This window comes from Lutra lutra, chromosome 7 (genome assembly GCF_902655055.1).
Source record: "Lutra lutra chromosome 7, mLutLut1.2, whole genome shotgun sequence".
NCBI lineage: Eukaryota > Metazoa > Chordata > Mammalia > Carnivora > Mustelidae > Lutra > Lutra lutra.
The window spans coordinates 27,402,073-27,422,961 of record NC_062284.1 but is presented as its reverse complement, the minus strand read 5'-3'; the positions used below and the strand labels follow the sequence as shown (position 1 = coordinate 27,422,961).

Below are 20,889 nucleotides of genomic sequence, written 5' to 3'. Positions count from 1 at the left end.
AAGGACAGTATTGGGGCAACTGGCAAAATATGAATAGGGACTGTTGTAAATAAAAGACTTCCCAAACCACTTCTCTTTCTGCGTGAGAACGTGACTCTAGGTTCACTTTCTGGCTAGGAACCTGATAGCTATGTGGCCAGAGGATAGCACCTAGAAATGACTTTTGATGGACAAATGACTGGAAGTCTGGTGAACATCTGAAAGAGATCCTATTACTTGGACTCCCCAGAGAGCAATGTCTCTGGGAACAGGCATGTCTTGTCAGGCTTGGGAGTTCTGTCTCTGTGACTTTAACAGGGTTCATAAGGCAGGGCTGCTGTAGCAATGCCTGCTGCAGCTCTGCCTCCAGGCCTGAGACAAAGTCTGCCTCTGCTGCCAACCTCCAGCAGGAAAGGGCATGACATTGGCTATGGCTCCTCTCCTGTGTCCCTCAGAGTGTGTCTGAGGTAAATGTGGACCATGTTATCCTATAAGTAGGAAAGTAGAGCTGAGCCTAAGAAAGCCACCTCCCAGTAAGTACTGTAGAACAGTTATCAGCTATTAGTACAAAATCCATGTTGAATTTCCTGAATGTGCTAATCACACTATGTCTATTTAAGAGAATGTCCCAGTATCCCAAAAATGCATGCTGAATTTTTAAAAATTTTTTTAAATTTTTATTTTAAGTAGGCTCCACATGCAATGTGAGGCTTGAATTCACGACCCTGAGATCAAGAGTCACATGCTATCAACTGAGCTAGCCAGGCGCCCCTGCAAGCGGAATTTTAAGGATGAAAGTTCATTAAATTTCTTGCAGGGCTGGCTCGGTAGCTAAGTGAACATAATAATAATAAGGAAAAAAAAGTTGAAGGATGCAAGTTCATAAAGTTTACTTCCAGAATGCTGGTGTGAACTCCCCATGGACGAGTTGCCCAGTGAAAAAACTGGAGAATAAAATACTAAAAATATTTTTCAAGGCTCTGAAATTGTTCTAAGAGTATATAGCAAATGAAGAAACATGTACTCAAGAAAAATCTATTATATTTCAGTGAAAACACTGTAAGTCCTTAGCACAGTAGCTACAACCCACTCCTTCTCTCCCCCACTGCAATTCAGTTTCACAGAAGCTGTACTCCAGAATGGTGACAAAGAAAATGGGGTCCCCTCTCCTCTTAGTTCTCCATCACCAGGAAGAGCAGTCCTTCAGCATTTCTCATCCCCTTCCCCACACTGAAGAGGCTAAATATCTGGTTAGTGCATCCTAGAATTTGGGGGCTTCTTTCCCCAACTCAATCCCTACCCAGAGGCTCTACCCCTGCTAGGACAGGCCCTGATCATCCTGTTCCAAGCTTGAAAGTAGAGTACAGATTTCATACCTGGAGAGGCAAGCAAGATCAGATGTTACCAACCACTCCCAATAACTAGTATCAATGAATATACCAGCCTGGAGTCAACTGGACAAGACTGTAAGGCAATTTATACACCAGAACATTGTCGAAGTAACAGACTAATCATCCAGCAATTAGTAGAGTCTAACAGTTGGATAATACCCAATGAGACAGATAAGAGAAAAACCGGGAAGAGAAATAGTCAAAGATAGCCCAGCTAGTCATCCCAAATAAAGATGTACATAGCCAAGACTGTAACCTTTGAGGTGCACCATTACAGGCTTCACACTGCAGGGGAAATGGACTACCAAAATACTCCACTCAGGCCACTAAACAAACAAACAAGCAAACAACAATCCACAGAGAGAGGAAGGGGAATCAGATTCCAGAGTTGATACCACATATTACCTAAAATGCCCAGATAGCAACAAAATTCATCAGACGACAACAAAACAAACAACCCAATTCAAAAATAGCCAAAAGACGTGAATAGACACTTCTCCAAAAAAGATACACAAATGGCTAATAAGCACATGAATAGATGCTCAACATTACTAATCATTAGGGAAACACAAAAATCAAATCCCTATCACTTCACACTCATTACAGGGACTACTGAAAAACAAACAAATAAGTGTTGGTAAGAATATGGAGAAACTGGAAACCTTGTGCACTGATGGGAAGAATGGAAAATGGTGTAGCCACAGTGGAAAACAGAACAGCAGTTCCTCAAAGAGTTACATATAGGATCACCATAAGGTCCAGCAATTCCACTTCTGGGTATATATCCAAAAGAACTGAAAGCAGGGACTTGAGGATATATTTATTTGTAAACCATGTTCATTCCAGCTTTGATCACAATAGACAAAAGGTGGAAACAACCCAAGTGTCCTTCAACAGATGAATGGACAAACAAATGGATAGACAAAATAAAAGGGACATGGTTCTTTTTGTTATATTTGAAAGAGCAGTAAGCAGCAGCATAAAAAGGACTGTTATTCAGCCTTAAAAAGGAATGAAACTCTGATATATACCTGAACATAGATGAACCTAGGAGACAATAATGCTAAGTGAAATAAACCAGTCAAAAAATGGCAAATAGGGGCACCTGGGTGGCTCAGTGGGTTAAGACTCTGCCTTCGGCTCAGGTCATGATCTCAGGGTCCTGGGATCGAGCCCCACATCGGGCTCTCTGCTAAGCTGGGAGCCTGCTTCCTCCCCTTTCTCTGCCTGCCTCTCTGCCTACTTGTGATCTCTGTCAAATAAATAAATAAAATCTTAAGAAAAAATGGCAAATATTTTATGAGTGTACTTATGTATGGTACTTAGAGTAATCACATTCATAGAGATAGAATGGCGAACAGTGGTTACCAGGGGTTGGGAGTGGGAATGGGAGTTACTGTTAAATGGGTACAGTGTTTCATAAAGGGATTACAAAAAAGTTCTAGAGATAGATACTGATGATATTTTGTACAACATAAATATATATGTATATATATATATATTTTAAAGATTTTATTTATTTATTTATAAATATTTTTATTTTTTTTATTTAATTTTTTATTTTATTTATTTATTTATTTTATATTTTATTTACTTTTATTTTTTATTTTATTTATTTATTTATTTATTTTTATTTATTTATTTATATCTACAATCAAAAGTGGTTAAAATAGTAAATGTTATGGCATGAATAAAATATATATATTTTACCCCAACAAAAAATAGCTGGAGGAACAGAGACCTGAAAAATGTTAAGCCCCATGACTCCCCTTTCGTCTTAAGGTAGGAACTGATTTAAGAGCTTCCAACATTCTGAGTCATAAACCAGAATGCCCATGGTAGGAGTGCCTGGAACCTTCATAATATCTGCAGTCCATCTTACACTGATACTATTGACATCTAGTGGTCCTTGAACCCTATATCATTGGGTCTCCTATAACCTAGATGCTATTTAACTTCAGGAGGAGCAGTTGCTGGCCAATCAAGTCACTGCAGGCTGTGCTTCTTGATGTGAAAACTGTCTTTCAAAATTTCTTTTTGGTGTTCAAATGTACCAAGAAGATGGGTAAAAGAACCGTTCTGCAGAGATTCTATGCCTTTGTGTTATTCACAATCTGTCTTCATCTTTTTCCTTGTAGGTCTCTCAGGGGTTAAGTAGTATCAGGAAGAAACAAGGCAAGTTTTTCTGCTTATTCTGCATGTTGGGAATGAGGAACATTTTATACTATGTGAAAGCTATTGTTTACTGATGTCATGATTATATATTTTTTAAAGATTTTATTTATTTATTTGACACAGAGAGAGAGAGAGAGAGATCACAAGTAGACAGAGAGGCAGACAGAGAGAGGGGGGGAAGCAGGCTCCCCACTGAGCAGAGCCCGATGTGGGGCTCAATCCCAGGGCCTTGAGATCATGACCTGAGCTGAAGGCAGAGGCTTAACCCACTGAGCCACCCAGGCGCCCCTGATGTCATGATTATAGATAAAATACTCTTGTTCCTTTTGTTACACGTGAAACAGAAGTGAAGAATACAAGATAAAACTATAATTAACTGCTTGAATGATGTTGGTTTCCATTGTATTAGGTGTAAAAGTTGAGAGGAAAAAAGTGCTGGGAGAGGACATGCAATAATAAAAATAAGAACCAAAAAAAGTCCCTGAAAGACCACCAAAACCAAGACATGTGAAAAAGTTAGAAAAATGTGACCTATATCACATATACTATACAAATAGGGAAAGTGCAGGCAACAAAAACTGCCTATAAGAAGGCCTAGACATTAGACTTAACAAAAACTTCAAACCATCCATTAAAAATATATTCAAACTGGAATTAAAATAAAAACTTTATAAGATCAAATAACTAACGAAAGTATGCTTAAAGAAGTAAAGGAACAACTTATCAAATAGAGACTATTAATAAAGAAATAGAAGTGATTTTTTTTAAAAAAACCCAAACTGAAATTCTGGAGATGAAAAGTATAACTAAAATGAAAAAAGAAATCAATACCACATTTCAATATTTCTGGCAGGAGAAAGAGTCAGTGAATTTGAAGATAGATTGATAAAGATCATACGTTCTAAAGAAAAAGGAAAAAAGAATAAAGAAAAATGAACAGAACCTTAGAGAAATGTGACACCATCACACAAATCAGCAGAGTCATAATGTTACTATGAGAAGGAGAGAAAAGAGTAATAGAAAAAAAATTCAAGAAAAAAAAAAGGGCTGAAATTTACCAAATGTGATGAAAATCCAAAAAGCTAAACAAGCTCCGAAGAGCTCCACACACAAGTCACGTGTTAATAAAAGCGCTCAAAGATGGAGAATTTTAAAAGAATAGAAAAATGACTGATAATATGCAAGAGAATCTAAGTAAGATTATCAACAGACACCTCAGCAAATTTTAACTAAAACTTAAATTTAAAATGTTTAATTACAAAACACAAATTTGTTCTCCTTTCTCAGCTTATCTGATTTGAAAAACTATGGGGTAAATATGCATATAAATTTGTTGTTGGATCTATAACATAAAACTGTAATATACTTGACAATAACAACACAAAGGATGTAGGAGTGAGCAGTTTTATGGCTCACATAAAGTAAGTGAACATGGTAAGAGTTAAGAACATGGTAATTGATACCCTGAATGCCATAAAAATAAAGAAAACAAGGAATGGTAAATAAGCAGGTTAACATACAGAACTCTGTAAATCTGTATTTGCTTTTCTTTGTAAGCTTTTTAATAATTTTTTATTTAAATTTAAATTAACATATAGTGTATTATTACATTCAGAGATAGAATTTAGTAATTCATCAGTTGCATATAACACCTAGTGCTCATTACACCAACTGTCCTCCTTAATGGCCATCACCCAGTTACTCCATCCCTCCCCCTACCCCTCCACCAGCAATCCTCAGTTCATTTCCTATAGTTAAGACTTTCTTATGGCTTGTCTCTATCTCTGATTTTGTCTTATTTTATTTTTCATTTCTTCCCCCTATGTTCATTTGTTTGTTCCTTAAATTTCACATGAGTGAAATCATCATATTTGTCTTTTTCTGATTTAGTCTGCTTAGCATACTATCCTCTAGTTCCATCCACCTCATTGCAAATGGCAGGATTTCATTCTTTTTGATGATGGAGTAACATTCCAATGTGCGTGTGTGTGTGTGTGTGTGTGTGTGTGTGACATCTGGGCTCCTTCCAGTTTGCCTATTGTGGATATTACTGCTATAAACACTGGGGTGCATATGCCTCACTGAATCACTGTAACCTCTGAATAAATACCTAGTAGTGCAATTGCTGGGTCCTAGGGTACCTCTATTTTTAACTTTTTGAGGAACCTCCATACTGTTTACCAGAGTGGCTGTATCAGTTTGCATTCCCACCAATGGTGTAAGAGGGTTCCCCTTTCTTCATATCCTCACCAGCATCTGTTGTTTCCCAAGTTAATTTTACCCATGACTGGCGTGACATGGTATCTCACTGGGATTTTCATCTGTATTTCCCTGATGCTGAGTGATGTTGAGCATTTTTCATGTGTCTGTTGACCATTTGTTAGGTCTTCTGAATAGAGAAATGTGTTTTCATGTCATGTTTATATGTATTTGTATGGAGAAATGTGTTTTCATGTTGTCTGCCCATTTCTGAATGGATTTTCTGGGTTTTTTGGGCAGTGAGGTTAATAAGTTACAGATTTTGAATACTAGTCCTTTATCTGATAAGACACTTGGAAATATCTTCTCCCATTTTGTAGGTTGCCTTTTAGTTTTGTCAACTGTTTCCTTTGCTGTGCAAAAGATTTTTATCTTGATGGAGTCCCAATAGTTCATTTTTGCTTTTGTTTCCCTTGCCTTTGAAGATATATGTAGCAAGATGTTGCAGTCAAATGACCTCAAGATGTTGAGGTCAAAGAGGTTACTGCTTGTGTTTTAAAGTATTTTAAAGGATGCTTGTCTCACATTTACGTCTTTCATCTATTTTGAATTTATTTTTGTGTATGGTGTAAGAGAGTGGTCCAGTTTCATCTGCCTGTGGTTGTCCAATATTCCCAACACCATTTGTTAAAGAGACTGTCTTCTTTTTTCCATTGGATATTCTTTCCGGCTTTCTCGAAGATTAGTTAACCATAGAGTTGAGGGCCCACTTCTGGGTTTTCTATTCTGTTCCACTGATGTATAGGTCTGTTTTTGTGCCAGAACCATTATGTTTTTACAACTACAGCTTTGTAATGCAGCTTAAAGTCTGGAATTGTCATGCCTCCAGCTTTGGTGGTCTTTTTCAACATTCTTGCCTTTGGGGTGTTTTTTTTGTTTTGTTTTTTACCCTGATTCCACACAAATTTAAGGATTGTTTGTTCCAGCTCTGTGAAAAACGCTGATGGTGTTTTGATAAGGATTACATTGAATGTATAGATTGCTTTTGGATAGCATAGACTTTTTTTTTTTAAAGATTTTATTTTATTTATTTGACAGAGAGAGATCACAAGTAGGCAGAGAGGCAGGCAGAGAGAGAGGGGGAAGCAGACTCCCTGCTGAGCAGAGAGCCCGATGCGGGGCTCGATCCCAGGACCCTGAGATCATGACCTGAGCCGAAGGCAGCGGCTTAACCCACTGAGCCACCCAGGCGCCCCTAGCATAGACATTTTAATAATATTTGTTCTTCCAATCCATGAGCATGGAATAATTTCCATTTCTTTGTATCTTCCTCAATTTCTTTCATAAGCATTCTATAGTTTTCAGAGTACAGATCTTTTACCTCTTTAGCTAGGTTTATTCCTAGGTATCTTACGGTTTTTGGTACAATTGGACTGATTCCTAGATTTCTCTTTCTTTTGTCTCATCGTTAGTGTATTGAAATGGAACTGATTTCTGTGCATTGATTTTATACCCTGTGACTTTGCTGAATTCTTGTATCAGTTCTAGAAATTTGGGGGTGGAGTCTTTTGGGTTTTCTACAAAGAGTATCATGTCATCTGTGAAGAGTAAAAGTTTGACTTCTTTGCCAATTCAGGGGCCTTTTAGTTCCTTTACTTCTCTGCTGAGGTAGAATATCCAGTACTATGTTAAACAACAGTGGTGAAAGTGGACATTCCTGTCATGTTCCTGAACTTAGGGGAAAAGTTCTCAATTTTTCCCCATTGAGGATGATACTCGCTGTGAGTCTTTTGCCATGGCTTTTAAGATATTGAGGTATGTTCCCACTATCTCTATATGGGGGATGATTTTTTTTTAAAGATTTTATTTATTTATTTATTTGTCAGAAAGAGAGAGAGAGAGAGAGAGCACAGGCAGACAGAGTGGCAGGCAGAAGCAGAGGGAGAAGTGGGCTCCCCACAGAACAAGGAGCCGGATGTGGGACTTGATCCCAGGACGCTGGGATCATGACCTGAGCCGAAGGCAGCTGCTTAACCAACTGAGCCACCCAGGCGTCCCTGGGGGATGATTTTTATCAATAAAGAATGCTGTATTTTGTCATGTACTTTTTCTGCATCTACTGAGAGGATCATACAGTCCTTACCCTTTCTTTTATAAATGTGGAGTATCACATTGAATGATTTCTGGGTTTGAACCACTGCAGCCCAAGAATAAATCCTACGCATCATGGTAAATAATCCTTTCAATGTACTACTGGATCCTATTAGCTAGTATCTTGGTGAAAATTTCTGGATCCATGTTCACCAGGGATATTGGTCTGTAATTCTCTTTTTTAGTGGGATCTTTGTCTAGTTTGGGGATCAAGGTAAAGCTGGCCTCCAAGAATAAGTTTGAAGTTTTCCTTCCATTTCTATTTTTTGGAACAGTGTCAAAAAATAGGTATTACTACCTCATTAAATATTTTGTAGAATAATCCTAGGAAGCCATCTGGCACTGGACTCCTGTTTGTTAGATTTTTGATTACTGCTTCAATTTCTTTGCTGGTTATGGGCCTGTTCAGGTTTTCTATTTCTTTCGGTTTCCGTTTTGGTAGTTCATATGTTTCTAGGAATGCATCCATTTCTTCCAAATTGCCTAATGTTGGCATATAATTGCTCATAATACTCTAATTGTTTGTATTCCTTTGGTGTTGGTTGTGATCTCTCCTCTTTCATTTATGATTTTATTTATTTGGGTCCTTTCTGTTTTCTTTTTGATAAGTCTGGCTAGTAGTTTATCAATCTTACTAAATCATTCAAAGAACTAGCTCCTAGTTTTGTTGATCTGTTCTCCTGGAATCTTTAATTTCTGTATCATTGATTTCTGCTCCTATCTTTATTATTTCCCTTTTCTCCTGTTGGATTTAGGCTTTATTTGCCATTATTTTCCTTAGATATAAGGTCAGGTTATATATTTGAGACTTTTCTTGCTTCTTGAGGAAAGCCTGTATTGCTATATACTTCCCTCTTAGGACTGCTTTTGGTGCATCCCAAAGATTTTGAACTGTCGTGTTTTCATTTTCATTTGTTTCCATGTATTTTTTTAATTCTTTAACTTCCTGGCTGACCCATTCATTCCTCAGTAGAATGTTCTTTAACCACCAAATATTTGGGGTCCTCCCAAATATCTTCTTGTGGTTGGCTTCAAGTTTCATAGCATTGTGGTCTTAAAATATGCATGGTATGATCTCAATGTTTTTGTACTGGTTGAGATCTGATTTGTGACCCAGTATGTGATCAATTCTAGAGAATGTTCCATTTGCATTCGAGAAGACTGTGTATTCTGCTTTAGGATGAAATGCTCTGAATATGTCTGTGGAGTCCATCTGGTCCAGCATGTCATTCAAAGCCTTCATTTCTCTGTTGATCTGCTTAGATGATTTGTTCATTGCTGAGTGGGGTGTTAAAGTCCCCTACTATTGTTGTACTTCTTCAGTAAGTTTCTTTAAGTGTGCTATTAATTGATTTGCATATTTGACTGCTTCCAAGTTAGGGGCATAAATATTTAAATTGTTAGATCTTCTTGTTGGATAAGCCCCTTTCTTATGATATAGTGTTCTTCTTCATCTCTTATTATAGTCTCTGGCTTAAAACCTAATTTGTCTGATATAAGGACTGCTACTCCAGTTTTCTTTTGATGTCCATTAGCATGATAAATGGTTCTCCATCCCCTCACTTTCAATCTAGAGGTATCTCTGGGGCTAAAAATAGTCTCGGGGTGCCTGGGTGGCTCAGTGGGTTAAAGCCTCTGCCTTCGGCTCGGGTCATGATCCCGGGGTCTTGGGATCAAGCCCCATGTGGGGCTCTCTGTTCAGCGGGGAGCCTGCTTCCCCTCCTCTCTCTCTGCCTGCCTCTCTGCTACTTGTAATCTCTGTCAAATAAATAAATAAAATCTTAAAAAAAATAAAAATAAAAAGTCTCTTGTAGATAGCATATCAATTGATCTTGTTTTTTTAATCCATTCTGATACCCGATGTCTTTTGATTGATATATTTAGTCCATTTACATTCAGAGTAATTACTGAAAGATTAATTTAGTGCTATTTATTATATTAGCTATAAAGTCACTGTTTCTGTAGATTATTTCTCTTCTTTCTAGTCTATGTTACTTTTGGGCTCTCTCTTTGCTCAAAGGATCCCCTTTAATATTTCTTGCAGGGCTGGTTTAGTGTTCATAATTTCCTTTAGTTTCTGTCTGCCCTGGAAACTCTCTCTCTCTCTATTCTGAAGACAGCCTTACTGGATGATGTACTTTTGGCTGCATATTTTTCCCATTTACACTTTGAATATATTATGCCTGTCCTTTGTGGCCTGCCAAGTCTCCATGGATAGGTCTGCTGCCAGACTTACGTGTCTAACATTTAGGTTAAGGACCTGCTGTCTTAAGCTGCTTTCAGGATTTTCTCTTTGTCTTTGAAATTTGCAAGCTTTGATCTATTATTATTGATTTTGAGGGGGGTTCTCTGTGCCTGTTTCCTTCCCCAGATCAGGGAAGTTCTCAGCTATAATTTGTTCAAATAAACTTTCCACCCCTTTTTTCCACTCTTCATCTTCTAAGACTCCTATAATATGGATATTATTTTGCTTTATGGAATCACTTAGTTTCCTAAGTCTACCTTCGTGATCTAATAGTTTTCTTTCCCTCTTCTTTTCAACATCATTGTTTTCCATCATTTTATGTTCCATATCACTGAGTGGCCCCACCGATCCATTCATCCTCATTTTTATGGCCCCCACTTGGGATTGCCTCTATGAAACAGCATTTTTAATTTCGGCCTGGCCAGATTTTAGTTCTTTTACATCTACAGAAGAGATTTTCTAGGTCCTCTATGTGTTTCTCAAGCCCAGCTAGTATCTTTATAATCATTGTTTTAAATTCTAGTTCAGAGGGGTGTCCGGTGGCTCAGTCAGTTAAGTGTCTGCTTTCAGCTCAGGTCATAATCCCAGAGTCCTGGGATCGAGCCCCACATTGGGCTCCCCCTACTTCTCCCTTTCTCACTCCCCCTGCTTGTGCTCTCTCTTTCTCTGTCAGATAAATAAAATCTTTAAAAATAAATAAATTCTTGGGGTGCCTGGGTGGCTCAGTGGGTTAAAGCCTCTGCCTTCAGCTCAGGTCATGGTCCCAGGATCCTGGGATCAAGCCCCGCATCAGCCTCTCTGCTCTGCAGGGAGCCTGCTTCCTCCTCTCTCTCTGCCTGCCCCTCCATCTACTTGTGATCTCTATCAAATAAATAAATAAAATCTTGTTTAAAAATTTTAAAAAACAAAAATAAATAAATTCTAGTTCAGGCATCTTACTTATATCCATACTGATTAAGTCCCTGCTAATGTGTACTACCTCCTGTTTTTTGTGGTAAGCTTCCCCACCTCCTCATTTTTTTCCAGAAAAGAAAAGAAGAGAGAAAAAGAAAACAATAACAACAATAACCAAAAAAACCTAGCTCCTAGGTGTGTTTTGGTCTGCTTGTTAAAAGAAACTAGATTCTAAAATAAGAAAAACATATACATTACAATGAAAGGAAACAAAAAATTAAAAAATATGTAAAGTATATATAAAAATTAAAATTAAAAAGAGTAAAAAAAGAATTGAGAAAGTAAGAAAATAACTAAAAGAATAAAGAATAAAAACAGAAAGAATGCTATATACTGTTTCCCACAAGAGCGGAAGGTTTGCAGCATTCTATGATCAGTAAAATCGGGGAGAACAAGTTGTTTGAGCTGGTTTTCTAGGGGACGGGTCTGTTGCACTGGCAAAAGACCTGCCCTAGTAAAAATGCTTTTCCAGGGCATAGGGAGGCAGGGCTCGTTGTAAGCAGCTTCAGACTCTACTAGGTGGCACTGTTTTGCTCCCTGAATGCTTTCAGCACTGATGGGAAGGATGAACACAGCTGTGCCCTCTCTCTAGCCCCAGAGCTGAAAATTCACACACACGCCCCCCCCACCACTCTTCAGTGAGCTCTCAGAGAAAAACAATCAATCACTCTGTCTCTGCTGTTACCATCAGAACTCTGTGCTTATTCAGCCTGTGATCCAGCGTTTTTATCTCAGACATGTCACTGAGTTTCAAAACTCCAAATTTTAGGGATTCCCACAGCACAGACCTGCACCTTTCCTCCCAGGGGAGGGAGGAGGTCCTCTCTACACTTCTGCCCTTTGCTGGACCACTCCCAGAAAATAGTCCTATGACTGCATAGCAGTTTGCAGTTTATGTCAACACAGAGCATAAAGTCAGCACATAGATACACTGTTCTCAGCCAGTTTCTAAGCTCCTATACCTGGGAACTCTGTTAAACTCAGGCACCACCTGTTCCTCTTGTAACCCCCAGGATCCTGAGGTCCCAACATCATACCTGGGATTCCATCCCACTTACCACCTAAACACCTTTAAGCCAGGCACGTATCCCAGTATAGCAGACTTCTAAAAGTTCCAACTTTGCACTCTGCTGTTTACAATACTTTGTATAGCCTTCTTAAACAGGCTCCCTCCCCACTGACATATCCTAAGCTATCACACGTATCACACTGGATTCAAGTCTCCGCACCTCTTACCTTCCAAACAGTGGTTGCTTTCCTACTTGTAGACTTGCAGCATATGTTTTCTCAGATCTCTAATTGATTTCTTGGTTGTTCAGAAATATCTGGTAACTATCTGTTTGTATTTGAGGAATGAGACAAACTTAAAGTCCCCTACTCCTCTACCATCTTAACTCCTCTGTTGTGTTTCTATACACTAATAATGAACTAGCAGAAAGAGAAATTAAGGAAATAATCCCTTTTACAGCTGCATCATAAAGAATAAAATATCTAAGAATAAATTTAACCAAGGAGGTGAAAGAAAACTATAAGACACTGCTGAAAACTATGACACTGCTGAAAGACATTAAAGATGACATATACAAATAGAAGACATACCCTGCTCATGGACTGGAATAATTAATAGTTAAAATGTGCATACTCAAAACAATCTATAGATTCAATATAATCTCTATCAAAAATATTAATGGCGGGGTGCCTGGGTGGCTCAGTGGGTTAAAGCCTCTGCCCTCGACTCAGGTCATGATCCCAGAGTCCTGGGATCGAGCCCCGCATCAGGCTCTCTGCTCAGCAGGGAGCCTGCTTCCTCTTCTCTCTCTGCCTGGCTCTCTGCCCACTTGTGTCTGTCAAATAAATAAATAAAATCTTTAAAAAATATCTATTAATGGCATTTTTCACAGAAATATTACAAAGAATCTTAAAATTTTTATGGAACCACAAAAGACCCCCAAAGAGCCAAAGTGTTCTTGAAAAGAGCAAAACTGGAGGTATCATGTTCCCCGATTTCAAACTATACTACAAAGCTATAGCAATCAAAATAGTACAGTACTGGTGGGCAGACACACACACGCACATGCACATACACACACACACACAGATCAAAAGAATACAGAGCAAGTTATAAACCCATGCTTGCATAGTCAATCTATAACATAGAAGACGAGCATATAATGGAGAAAAATAATGGAGAAAATAACTGATATTCAGAAAAATGGTCAGCTACACGTAAAAGAATGTAACTAGACCACTTTCTTATACCATACAGAAGTTAACTCAAAATGGGTTAAAGGCCGAAATGTAAGACCTGAAATCGTAAAATTCCTAAAAGAAAAAATATGCGGTAATTTTGTGGACATAAGGCTCCACAACATTCTTCTGGATACATCTTCTCAGGCAAGGGAAACATAAGAAAAAAACAAACTATTGGGACTATATCAAACTAAAAATCTTCTGTACAGCAAACAATCAACAAAACAAAGAGGCACCATGATGACTGGGATATTTACAAATGAAATACCTGATAAGGGATTAACATCTAAAATATATATATAAAGAACTCACACAACTCAACACCAAAAAACTCCAAACAATCTGATTAAAAAATGCACAGAGGACCTGAAATAGATATTTCTCCAAAGACATACAGATGGCCAACAGATACATGAAAAGATGCTCAACATCACTAGTCATCAAGGAAATGCAAATCTAAACCACAGTGAGATATCATCTCATATTTGTTAGAATAGCTATTAATAAAAAGACCAGAAATGACAGTAAAGATACAGATATAGGGAACCCTCATGCACTGCTGGTGGGAATGTAAATTGGTGTAGCCACTAGGAAAAACCATATGAAACTTCCTCAAAAAATTAAAAATAGAACTACCATGTGATTCAATAACTCCACTGCTAGGTATTTACCTAAAGAAAACAAAAATACTAATTTCAAAAGCTATATACACCCATGTTTACTGCAGCATTATTTACCATAGCCAAATTATGGAAGCAACTAAAGTGCCCATTGACAGATGAATGGATGAAAATTTGGGGTGTGGGGGGGATGTAGATAGATATAGACATAGATACATAGACATATACATACAGTAGAATACTAGTCAGCCGTAAGAATGAAATCTTGCCATTTGTGACAACATGGATAGACTAGAAGGTATTATGCCAAATGAAGTCAGACAAAAAAGACAAATATAGTGTGATCTCACTTACATGTGGAATCTAGAAAACAAAACAAATGAACAAAGAAAACAAAATAGAAGCAGATTCATAAAAAGAACTACTGCCAGAGAGCAGAAGTGTGGGGGGATGGGCAAAACAGGTGAAGAGGATTAAGAAGTCTAAACTTCCAGTTATAAAATAAGTCATGGGAATATAAAGAACAGCACAGGAAACATAGTCAGTTATACTTTAATAACTGTATGGTGACAGATGGTAACTAGACTCGTCATGATCATTTTGTAATGGATGTCAATATCAAATCACTACATTGTACAGCTGAAACTAATATAATGTTGAATGTCATCTTCAATAAAATACTTCAATAACAAAAATATATATAGTGAAAAATGAGTAAAGGAATTAAAAAACGTTAGGAAATTTCATTTTATGCAAGTAAAATAATAAATGAGTATACAAACAGAAAGTACGAGACAAATACAACAGAGAAAATGGCATACATAAATCCAACTATAATAATTAAAATACTAAAATCAGTTGGTTTATAGTGTCATCAAAGTCTTCTATTCCTTGTTGATCTTCTGCCTAGTTTTTCTATAAAATTTTTTAAAATAAATTTTTTAAATAGGGTACTGATTCTTCCAACTATTATTATTTAATTTCCTATTTCTTTATTATGTTAGTTTTGTTTAATGTATTTTGAGACTGTTTTTAGGCACATATTGATTTATAATCATTACATCATCCTGATAAATGGACCATTTTATTGTTATAAAATGTCCTTTGTTTCTGATAACAATTTTCGTCTTAAAAATCTCTTTTGTTTCGGGGCACCTGGGTGGCTCAGTGGATTAAGCCTCTGCCTTCAGCTCAGGTCATGATCCCAGGGTCCTGGGATCGAGCCCCACATCGGGCTCTCTGCTCAGCAGGGAGCCTGCTTCCTCTCTCTCTGCCTGCCTCTCTGCCTACTTGTGAGCTCTCTCTGTCAAATAAATAAATAAAATCTTAAAAAAAAAATCTATTTTGTTTCACATTAGTATAATAACCCCAGTTCTCTTTTGTGTATAAGTAAATATTCTTATTCAATAATTTTTTCACTTCTTGGCCTCTTGGCTAAGATCAAGTGTAGCATCTGTTCTTATCAGTTTAATATCTTATTCATTAATTCAAATAATTATAAATGTATTATCATTCTATAACATCTTGAAGTTCACTTTTATGGCAGATGCACACAATCATGTACTCAACAACTTTTTTAAGTTCTATAAAAAGATTTTAGGGTCTTAATCTAAGAATCACAAATAATCTTTCCTAATGGGGTACACAGAATGTTGGGGGAAGGGAACACCAACTGCTTTTATTGTAATGGTTGTAGTTTGGTCATCAGTGCTTATGGAGCCAGGGATTGCTGCCACAGCAGTAACTGGAGTGTGAGTGACCATCCTGAAGTGAAAACTGGTCCAAGGATGCCAGTGGCCAATGCAATGGGAACCATGGGCTCTCCTATTTCATTGTTACATTTCCCAGCACCACTGACCACCATATAGCACATGCATTTGGAAGTTTGAAAAAAAAATGTGTTACTAAAATGGGGAGACACCTGGGATACCAGGTACTAAGGGATGGGAAAATGACAAGCTTCTGGTCACCCTTTTGTCAAAGGGTACAAATCAGCTCCAAATCTTTCAGTCCTTTCATTCACACACTCCAGGAAGAGCTTGTATTTGCTGAAATCTAAAAGCTGTTTAGATCACCTCACATTTTAAGCCATTAGGCAAAATTTTTCTGGTTCAATGAAAACTTACTAAGTCAGATTTTCTATCTGGATACCTGTCCCACCACCCCTTGCTACAGACCAATGTGAAGCTCCTCCAGGTTGTCCCCAAAGGCCTCAAACCAGTAGCATCCCTTGTTCTCTGCCCTGAAGGAGGTCCATGGCTCTGCTTACCTATCCACCTGTGCACAGCCTCCTCACTGAGCTGGCTGCCACAGGTTTCTTCCTACTTCTGCAGCCGTGAGTTCCTGGGTGCCTGCATTACAAAATACCCTTCAGCCCATCATAGATATTCTTCTCTTGTGTTCTAATCTCAGTTGGTCCCTACAGCTTCATCTTCAAACATCACTGTACCTAAAGATCCTAAAGTCATTCACCTGATAACCTCAGGAGGCACTCATTCAAGCCTATTCCCATACTCCTCTTCCCAGCTGATGCCCAAGACACCTCAAGTCATCTGGACTCCGCAAGAACAGAGAGCCACAGAATTGTAGAACACTGAGGATTTTCTGTTTGTCTGTTTGATTACACTTATGTGTCCTCTACCCTCCACTCCTAGGTATGGGCTGCAGAGGTACCAATACCTAAGTTGTACGGGTTTTTGTCTCACATTGGAAAACTTGGGTGCTAACTAGGGGTTGAATGGCAGTTTATAACAGTTGAAGGATAAAACAAAGAAATGTTGTGCAAATACAAAAGAGACTTGTCAGGATGATAACATCAATTGGCAGGAACACTGTCCAACCATGGACTTGTGGCTTCTAAAACCTTCCATTTAGTTATGTAAGTGCATCAGAAATATCCTTAAGATATGATTTTCTAGCATAAAAATACAGATAGCCATCTAGTTTACCTTCTGGATTATACTACAGAAAAATTGCTTCAATTCATGTGCTCTTTCAGCAACAAATAGAAGTTGCTGCAAACAGCAAAACTAGAGTCCATCACTATGTCCTTTACTAATGAAGTTACACCTTGACTTCAAAAAATGTGTAAAAAGAGTTCTGTAAAAAGTACTTAGAATAAAGAAACTTTATTTCCAAACACCAACATACCTAGATGAGGGTATGCATTAAAATCAATTTGAGCACTAGTATTCACTGACTTATACAAGGATTTAGTACTCAAAGTCCTTTTGTACTTCAATTATTAAATATGTAGAACTTATTTTCCTAAAGAAATAGTTTCACAGTCTTGAAAAAGAGAAACAAAGTTGTAAGACTTACACTATTTGACTTTAAGATTTACTATAAAACTACAGAATCAAGACTGTGGCACTTGCATAAGGATAGACATATACAAAGAAACAGAACAAACTTCTGAAATAGACCCACACATGTAGTCAAATCATAGTGTGAAGCAGCAGTATAACTCAATGGGGAAGTCACTTTAACAAATGGTGCTGCATCAACTGGATATTGGTAAGGAAAATACTGAACCTTGAATCATGCCTCACCTATACACAAAAGTTAACTCAAGATAGCTTGCAGACCTAAAGGTAAAAGCTATAAAATACAGAAGGATGCCACCATGACCCGAGAAGAAACAATGAGTTCTTGGGCAGAAATCAAATCAAAAAGCACCACTGACATAGAAGAAATTAAAAAAAAAAAATACAGAGGTTAGAAGATGGTGGCAGAGTAGGACCCTAGGTTCTCCTCATCCTTCAAATACAACTAGATAACTATCCCATCATCCTAAATACCCCCAGAAATCCACCTGAAGCCTGGCAGAACAAACTCCACAACTAAACGTAGAGAAGATGCCACATCACTGAAGGTAGGGTGTGCAGAGACATGTTTTGGGAGAGAAACCATGGCAACTGTGGTGGAGAGGTAGCCACAGTCATGGAGAAGGGTGGGAGACAGGCTAACATATAGGGAAGTCCTCAGGGAAAACAAATCCCCATAGCAATCAGCTTGGAAAGCAAGAGGGGCCAAATTTCTTGAATTGTGGCAACCAGCCAGGCTCAAAACCTGGAGTTTTAAAGGTCATCAGACTTGGCCGGGCTAGAGACCAGAGGGCATTCTGCTGGTCTTAGAGAGAAGGCAGGCAACAATCCAGGGACATACAATGTGGAAACAAGCAATCTGAAGAGTGCCTAGGGTACACAGTGAGAAGGTCATTCACTCCTCTCAAAGCTCATCCCAGAAAGACAGTGTCCACAGAGAGAGACCCCTCCAAAAACAAAAGAACAGGCTGGTGCCATTTCCCTCCCCTGCCTCTCATAAGCACAGGGTTACCTGCAGGTACCAGCACAGCACTGAAATTACCTAACTTGCTTACACCAAGCCTCACCCCCACATACACACTCTGGTGGAACGACCCCTCTCGGTCACGCCTGCCTTAGTCCCAGCACATCAGGCCCCCACCCTCAGAAGACCAGCACAAACCCCTGTTCACGCTGTGCCTCCTCGACCTTGGAGGTTTTGCGGAGCCTTGGTTTAGGTGGTAGTGGTGACAGGTCTCCTTTCACAAACAGACCAGAGCAAACCTCCCACAACAGACAAAGACAACCTCTGCAAATGACTGGCCTGAACAATAAAGCAGCTAGGACAAAACAGCAGAACATATGCAGCACACACTGGAGATACTCTCTGAAGTGCCAGGCCCTGGGCAACAGAGGACACCACACTGCAGGGCACTACATGGCCTAGTCTTCATAAGATCATTACTCTCTAAACCAGGAGATGCACAGAGACTCTGACAAAATGAGAAGACAGAGAAATTTATCCCAAATAAAAGAACAGGACAAGTCATGGCCAGAGATCTAGGTAAAACAGATATAAGTAGCCTGATAAGAGAATTTAAAATAACCGTCATAAGGATATTCACTGGACTTGAGCAAAGAGTGGAAGACATGAGTGAGACCCTTAACACAGAAATAAGGCATAACATAGCTATCTATGAAATAAGTGAGTTTGGAGAAAGACAAATCCTATATGAGCTCAAGGATATGTGGAATTTAAGAAAGAAAACAGATAAACATATTGGAAGGGGGGAAGAAAAAAGGGAAAGAGGAAAAGAAGCCATAAGTGACTCTTAATGACACGGAACAAACTTGGGGTTGATGGAGAGTGGTGGGGGATGGACTAGATAGGTATGGTATTAAAGAGAATACTTGTTGTGATGAGCACTGGGTGTTGTATATAAATGATGAAACACTGAATTCTCCTCCAGAAACCAATATTGCACTATATGCTACCTAACAAAATTTAAATTAAAAAAAAAATTGAAAAATATAACATAGTAGAGATAAAGGGCTCAACAAACGAAATGAGAAACAAGCTTAATGGAATGAATTAGTGATCTAGGAGACAGAATAATGGAAAGTAATCAAGCTGAAAAAAGAAAAAAGAATTAAGAATTAAGTAAAACAAAGCTAGACTTAGGGAACTCAGTGACTCCATCAAACACTAAGATTTGTATTATGTCAGTGCCAGAAGAAGGGGTAAAAAGGGAGCAGAAAATGTAATTGGAAGAAATAATGGCTGAAAACTTTCCTAATCTGGGGAAGGAAACAGATATAGCCAGATCCAGGAGGCACAGAGAAACACCTACAAAATCAACAAAAGCAGATCCACACCAAGACATATTGTAATTAAACTGGTAAAATATAGTGGGGGAGAAAAAAAGAATTTTAAGCGTAAAACACAAGACAGTAACTTACATGGGAAAACCTATAATGCTAGCAGGAGATTTTTCAGCAAAAACCTCACAAGTCAAAAGGGAGTGGCATTAATATATTCAAAGTAATGAATGGGGAAAATCTGCAACCAAGAATAGTCTAACCAGAAAGGCTATCATTCACAATAAAGGAGGGATAAAGATTTTCCCATACACACAAAAACTAAAGGAGTTTGTGATCATTAAACTAGCTCTGCAAGATATATTAAAGGGGACTCTTGAGTGGAAAGGAGAGACCAAAAGTAACAGTATAGAGATAAAAAACACAAAAGCAGTAAAAATGAATGTTTCTGTAAAAAGTCAGTCAAGGAACTCACAAAAAAAATACAAAATATAACAACATATAGCTAAAATGTGGGAGGAGAAGAGTAAAGAATGGGTTCAAACTTAACCATCAACTTAATATACACTGCTATAACCATAAAAGGAGGTTTTATATATATATATATGTATATATATATATATATACACATATCTATATATACACACATGCATATATATACACATATCTATATATATATATATCACAATATATCAAAACCATTAATAAACATGGAAAAAATAAAGAGAAAGAAAATGTATCACTAAAGAAAATCAGCAAAACTTAAAAGATAAAAAGAAGAGATCAGAGAAATTCTTCAGAAAAAAACACAAAACAAATAATAAATAATAAATACATATCTATTAATAATTACTTTGAATGTAAATGAACTAAATGCTTCAATCAAAGACATAGTGTGATATAATGCATAAAAACAAGACCAATCTATAAGGGAGAGCAACTCATTTCAGATGTAGACACCTGCAGATGGAAAGTGAGGGAATGGAAAAACATCTATCATGCAAATAGATGTCAAAAGAAAGTGTGCAAAGAATACTTATATTGGACGAAACAGACTAAAACAAAGGCTGTAACAAGAGACAAAGAAAGACACTATATAACACTAAAGAAGGCAATCCAACAAGAATATATAACAACTGTAAATATTTATGCATGCCACATGACAGCACCCAAATATATAAAACAGTTAATAACAAACAGAATGGAACTAATTGATATTAATACAACAATAGTAGGGGAAGTTAACATCCCACTTACATCAATAGATCATCTAAAGAGAAAATCAAGGAAAAAATGGTTTG

At 37.8% G+C, this 20,889-nt stretch overlaps 1 protein-coding gene and 1 pseudogene across 2 annotated transcripts in view; one reads left to right on the top strand and one right to left on the bottom strand.

The window, feature by feature from the left end:
* The window catches only part of NIPA1 (NIPA magnesium transporter 1), a 76,395-nt gene that overhangs the window by 42,832 nt on the left and 12,674 nt on the right, over positions 1 to 20,889 (bottom strand). The window lies entirely within an intron of this gene.
* Positions 15,379 to 15,479, top strand: LOC125105953 (uncharacterized; annotated as a pseudogene).